We start from the raw sequence: 6,499 nt of genomic DNA, 5'->3' as shown, positions 1-6,499 counted from the left end.
CTCCATCCCATCCCAGCCCATTCCCCATCCCTCCACCTCCCCCTTCCCTCCCTACTCTCATACAAGTCTTCCTCATCTTTCAGGACCCGGCTTCAATATCACCTTAACTGGAAGCTTCTGTCACCCTCCAGAAGAGCTTCCCATTGCACTTGATGCATGCACTATTATTTGATCATTTCTGAGTCATAGTCCAAGTCTTTTTGTACCTGAATAACATGTTGCAGTCAGTCTCTCTTCCTGGATTCTGAAGTCTTTCATGGTAGATCCAGCTGGAAGTGACAAAAGACATTCTTTTGAAAAGAGGGATGACACAGACAGACATAAGTTCTTAAATGTTTTAAATGGTACGTGAAAATTTAACAAAATTCAAAGGCTTGTGGGGAACACTTAGGAGGAAAAGTTACTAGGAATGTTACAAAGGGTTAATTTATATTTTATTGTACTTTATTTTATTTTATTTTTTGAGACAGAGTCTCATTCTGTCACCTAGGCTGGAGTGCAGTGGTACAATCAGGGCTCACTGCAGTCTCAACCTCCTGGTCTCAAGTAATCTCACTTAATCTTTATTTGGTTTAAGAAACTCAGTCTTGGTTGAGCATGGTGACTTATGCCTATAATCTCAGCATTCTAGGAGGCTGAGAGGGGTATATTACTTGAGTCAAGCAGTTTGAGGTCAGCCTGGGCAACATATTAAGACCCTGTCTCCACCAAAAAAACAGAGTGAATTTGTGGAAGACAATTTTACATAGACTGGGGTGGAGGGAATGATTTCAGGATGATTCAAGTGTATTACATATATTGTGCACATTATTTCTATTATTATTAATTGTAATATATAATGAAATAATTATACAACTCACTATAACATAGAATCAGTGGCATCTCTGAGCTTGTTTTCCTGCATCAAGGCTGTCCAAGTGGGGTGACGGGAGACAGTGACAGATCATCAGCCATTAGATTCTCATAAAGAGCGTGCAACCTAGATCCCTCACATGCACAGTTCACAACAGGGTTCGTGCTTCTAGGAGAATCTAATGCTCCTGATCTGACAGGACATGGAGCTCAGGTGGTCATGCGAGTGATGGGAGGGGCTATAAATACAGATGAAGTCTCCCCTCACTCGCCTGCTGCTCATCTCTGGCTCTGTGGCCCTGTGGTTGGAGACCCCTGCTTGAGTGCATTCAAAGGGATCCATCCCATGCCATTCTTCAGAGTCATCTTTACTGCCATCATGGTCAAATGTAGCACCCCTAAGCTCACACGGCATATGCCTCAGCTGGCATTTCATCACAATCAACAGTAAGTGGTAGCTTGAGTCATTGTGAGGTCAGTTCCTGGAAATCACCAGTATCCCATGTCCCACTGGCCAAGGAGCTCAGCACTGCTCCTGGGATAACCAAACCCATGCCCAAATCCCATCTGTGTGGGTCTATCTCCTGGTATCCTTCCTAGCATCAATTCTGTATTTGTAGGAGTCCAATCAGGAGACATAAACCTCTCAAAAGTTTAAACTAGAATGGGCATGGTGGCTCAAACCTAGCACTTTGGGAGGCCAAGGCGTGTGGATCGCTTTGAGCTTAGGAGTTTGAGACCAAACTGGGAAACAGGACGAAACCCCGTCTCTACAAAAAACACAAAAATTAGGCGGGTGTGGTGGTACATACCTGTAATCCCAGCTACTTGGGAGGCTGAGGCAGAAGAATTGCTTTAGCCTGACAAGTGAAGGTTGAAGTGAGCAGAGATTGTGCCACTGCACTCCAGTGTGGGCGACAGAGTAAAACCCGGTATCAAAAAATAAAAGAAAAAAATATATATGTAAATTTAATATAAAAAGTATTAAATTCTGGCTGGGCACAGTGGCTCACGCCTATAATCCCACGACTTTGGGAGGCCGAGGCAGGCAGATCACCTGAGGTCAGGAGTTAGAGACTTGACCAACATGGAGAAACCCCATCTCTACTAAAAATACAAAATTAGCTGGGTGTGGTGGAGCATGCCTGTGATTCCAGCTACTTGGGAGGCTGAGGCAGGAGAATTGCTTGAACCTCGGAGGCGGAGGTTGCAGTGAGCTGAGATTGTGCCATCGCACTCCAGCCTGGGCAACAAGAGCAAAACTCCATCTCAAAAAAAAAAAAAAAAAAGGTATTAATTTTAACAGAGGATCAGCATAATGAGGGACACTCTAGCACAAAGTAAACACAAAGTAAATACAGAACTAGCAGAGGCCAGGCATGGTGGCTCAAGCTTGTAATCCCGGCAATTTGGGAAGCCTAGGCAGGAGGATCGCTTGAGGCCAGGAGTTGGAGACCTGCCTGTGCAACATAGTGAGACTCTGTGTCTACCAAAAAAAGAAAAAATTAGCCAGGTGTGGTCATGGTGTACACCTGTAGTTCCAGCTACTTGGAGCCTGGAGTGGGAGGACCCCTTGAGCCTGGGAAATCTAGGCTACAGTGAGCCAAGATCATGCCATTGCACTCCTGGGCAATAGTGAGACCCTGTCTTAGAAAAAGAAAAGAAAGTGCTAATCCCCCTATGGGAATCTCCTCTTCTTCTGCCTTCTCTGGAACCTCACTTGTCAGTTCTTCCTCCCACTTCCCCTATCATTAACCTATCCCCCGCTTTTAGCTCCTTCCCACCATCATTTAAACTAATCAAACTTCTTATATTTTAAAAAACTCTCCCTAAACTCAGTGTTTCCCCTGCTTCAGGTCTCCAGTACACCCACTGAGCCATCTGCTTTCCCTGACGCCTTCTCTACACAGCAGCCTGGACCATATCTCTAATCCATGAATCTCATCATGTTACTCTTCCCCCATTTACATCAGTTCTCCTTGCCTCAGGGATTAAGTCCAAACTCCTTAACAGCCCCTGCTCTGCCCTGCATTCCAAGGCAGACTCACTGTTCTTGCCCCTCTCCATTTTACCTGCTGTGGAGTCCAACTGAGCCTCATCTGCCCCCTGAATGCCCACTCTCACTCCTCTGGGAGCCTCTGAAGTGGGTGATGCCCTCTGCTTAGAATACGCTTCCCCTTAAACCTCTACTCCCTTCCTGGGTAGCTTCAGCTCCTCTGTCACTTCTCTGCTTTGGCATCATCTCCTCCTGGAAGCCCTCCTTGACTCCCCAGATTCTCAGGAGCATGGGAAGCGAGGTGCTCCTCCCATAAATGAATGGAGATTAGGGAGTGTGTGTTATTCATGTTTAATTCACCAGTGCTTAGCTCAGTACCTGGCACAAAATAGTCACTGTGGTGGCCAAGGTAACAACACCCCCCTACCCCCCAGCAATAGCTCATGTCCTATGTTACACTGCACAAATACATAGGAAGGGGAATTAAGAGTGCAGATGGAATTAATGTTGCTAATCAGCTGACCTTAAAACAAGATTATCGGGCAGTATCTGGGTAAGCCCATGTAATTACAAGTGTTCCTTAAATGTGGAAAAGGGAGGCAGAAGGTTAAGAACCAGAGATAGTGGGCACAATGGCTCATGCCTGTATTACCAATACTTTAGGAGACCAAGATAGGAAAATCCCTTGAGTCCAGGAGTTCAAGGCCAGCCCTGACAACATAGTGAGGCCTCATCTCTACAAAAAACCCCAAAATTCCCCAAGTGTCATGGTGCTTACCTGTAGTCCCAGCTACTGGGAAGGATGAGGTGGGAGGATCACTTCAGCCTGGGAGTTTGAGGCTACAATGAGCCATGATAGGACAACTGAACTCCATCCTGAGTGACAGAGCAAGGTCCTGCTTCTAAAGAAAAAAAGGACATTGGAATCAGAGTCCCCTCCATCCTAAGGTGCCTACAAGGCATCTCTCTCTCTGCAAACGAGTAAACATCATCCTCCAACTCCTCACAGAGTGGAGCAGCAGGAAAACTCCCTCACCTCATTTCTGTGTGGCTTGGGAGGCCTGACAGCCCAATAACCAGCTCCTTGCTGATGAAGCAATTGGGAAATGGCCCAAGTTGAGCTAAAGAGAATTTGGATCCTTCTTTTGGTTCTCAATAGGCAGGGTAGGGGCCAGGCATGGTGGCTCATATGTGTAATCCTTGCACTTTGGGAGGCCAAGGTGAGAGGATCGCTTGCGGCCAGGAGCTCAAGACCAGCTTGGACAACACAGCAAGACCCGGGTGGCATGCACCTGTGGTCCCCACTACTTGGTAGAATGAGGTAGGAGGGTTGATCACTTGATCCCAGGAGTTTCAGGCTTCAGTGAGCCATAATGGCTCACCACTGCACTCCATAATGCACTGTTCCATAATGGGCACTGCTGCACTCCAGCCTGGGTGACAGAGCCAGACGATGTCTCAAAAAGTGACAAAAAAAAAAAAAAGAGAGAGAGAGAGAGAGACTATAGGCAGCCACCACCACATCTGGCTAATTTTTAAATATTCTGTAGAGACAAGGTCTTGCTAGGTTGCCCAGGCTGGTCTAAAACTCCTGGCATCAGGCCAGGTGCAGTGGCACATGCCTGCAATCCCAGCACTTTGGGAGGCCAAGGCAGGCAAATCACCCGAGGTCAGGAGTTCAAGATCAGCCTGGCCAACACGGCGAAACCCCATCTCTACTAAAAATACAAAAATTGGCCAGGCAGTAGTGGCATGTGCCTGTAATCCCAGGTACTCAGGAGGCTGAGGCAGGAGAATCACTTGAACCTGGGAGGCGGAGGTTGCAGTGAGCCAAGATCATGCCACTGCATGCACTCTACCCTGGGTGACAAAGCGAAACTCTGTCTCAAAACAAACAAACAAACAAACACAAACAAACAAACAAAAACCTCCTGGCATCAAGAGATCTTTCTGTCTCAGACTCCCAATGCCCTGGGTTTATATTTTTTGTTCAGTATAATTGAAGACACTTGTTCTTATATGGCTTTAAGATATAAAGAAAAAAAAAAAACAGATAATAACAAATGTTGGTGAAGGCTGGGCATGGTAGCTCAGCCTGTAATTCCAGAACTTTGGGAGGCTGAGGTGGGCAGATCACTCGCCAGGATAAGAGACTGCCGGGGCAACATGGTAAAAACCCATCACTGCAAAAAAATATAAAAATTAGGCCAGGCATGGATGGCATGTACCTATAATTCCCAGCTACATAGAGGTGAGATGCGAGGATCATTTGTGCCTGGGAGGTCAAGGCTTCAGTGAACTGTGATGGCGTCACTGGCCTGCAGCCTGAGAGACAGAGCAAGCCCCTGTGTGGAAAAAAAAATAATGTCACTAAAGAGTGTGGAGGAATTGAACCCACATACCAATTCTGGTGGGAACATAAAATCGTGTAACCACTTTGTTTGGGTATTTTCTTTTGTGTCATTTTAATTGGATTTTTTTAAAAAATCAAGACAGGGTCTCACTATCTTGCCCAGGCTGATCTTGAACTTGTGGGCTCAAGTCATCCTCCCAGCTGAGCCTCCTGAGTAGCTGGGACTACGGGTGTGAGCCATTGCACCCAACTGTTGTAGCCACTTTAGAAAAGAAACTGTCAGTTTCTCAAAAGGCTAAATATACAGTCATCATATAATATCACAATTTCACTCCTAGGCATATATCCCAGAGAAATAAAAATATATGTCCGCACAAAAACTTGTACAGCAATCTTCACAGCAGCATTATTCATAATGGCCAATACACGGAAACAACCCAAATGTCCACCAACTGATGAACAGATAAACAAAATGCAGTGTGTCTCTAGCACGGAATATTATTCAGTCATAGAAGGAATGAAATACTGATACACACTATGACATAAAGGAACTTTGAAAACACTATGCTAAGAGGGAAAAAAGCCACAAAAGATCACATATTGTACAATTCTATTTGTCCAGATTAGGAAATTCTACAGTGACAAAAAATGAATCAATGGTTGCCTAAGGCTGGGGGCCAAGGCAGGTAGGGGGAGTAGGAGGTAGTGGCTAAGGGGTGCAGATTTCTCTATAGGGTAATGAAAGGTTCTAAAAGTAACTGTGGTGATCGATGCACAGCTCTGGGAATACTCTAAAACCTACTGAATTGCAGATTTCAATAAATAAATAAATTGAAGGGTATGTGAATCATATTTTAATAAAGCTATTATTTAAAATAATTAGTGGCTGCGCACAGGTGGTCATACCTGCCTGTAATCCCAGCACTTTGGGAGGCTGAGGCAGGAGTTTGAGCTTAGTCTGAGAAACCTAGCAAGATCCCATCTCTATGATAAAAAATAAAAAAATTAGCTGGGCATGGTGGCACACATCTGTAGTCCCAGCTACTTGGGAGACTGAGGATTGCTTAAGCCCAGGAGTTTGAGGCTACAGTGAACCATGATCATGTCACTGTACTGCAGCCTGGGCGACAGACCAAGACCCTGTCTCTAAAAAGGAAAGAAAAGAAATACAAGTTTTTTTGTTTTGTTTTATTTTTTGAGATGGAGTCTTGCTCTGTCGCCCAGGCTGGAGTGCAGTGGTGCAATTTCGACTCACTGCAAGCTCCACCTCCTGCGTTCACGCCATTCTCCTGCCTCAG

At 45.5% G+C, this 6,499-nt stretch overlaps 2 long non-coding RNA genes across 3 annotated transcripts in view; both read right to left on the bottom strand.

Annotated features, from left to right (window-relative positions):
- Nucleotides 1-3,670, bottom strand: part of LOC108536181 (uncharacterized) — a 13,965-nt gene extending 10,295 nt beyond the window's left edge. The window contains exons 1-2 of the long non-coding RNA XR_001887443.1: nt 3,627-3,670; nt 207-269 (exon numbers count right to left, since the gene is read on the bottom strand). This is a non-coding gene — a long non-coding RNA (uncharacterized LOC108536181). The remainder of the gene's footprint in view (nt 1-206; nt 270-3,626) is intronic.
- A 39-nt stretch (nt 3,671-3,709) lies between these two features.
- LOC108536180 (uncharacterized) overlaps nt 3,710-6,499 on the bottom strand; it is a 53,296-nt gene continuing 50,506 nt past the window's right edge. For both annotated transcript variants that reach the window (XR_001887441.1, XR_001887442.1), the window contains one exon: nt 3,710-3,750. This is a non-coding gene — a long non-coding RNA (uncharacterized LOC108536180). The remainder of the gene's footprint in view (nt 3,751-6,499) is intronic.

Source organism: Rhinopithecus bieti, unplaced genomic scaffold (genome assembly GCF_001698545.2).
Source record: "Rhinopithecus bieti isolate Rb0 unplaced genomic scaffold, ASM169854v2 scaffold_13690, whole genome shotgun sequence".
Lineage (NCBI taxonomy): Eukaryota > Metazoa > Chordata > Mammalia > Primates > Cercopithecidae > Rhinopithecus > Rhinopithecus bieti.
This window is presented reverse-complemented; position numbering and strand designations above follow the sequence as displayed.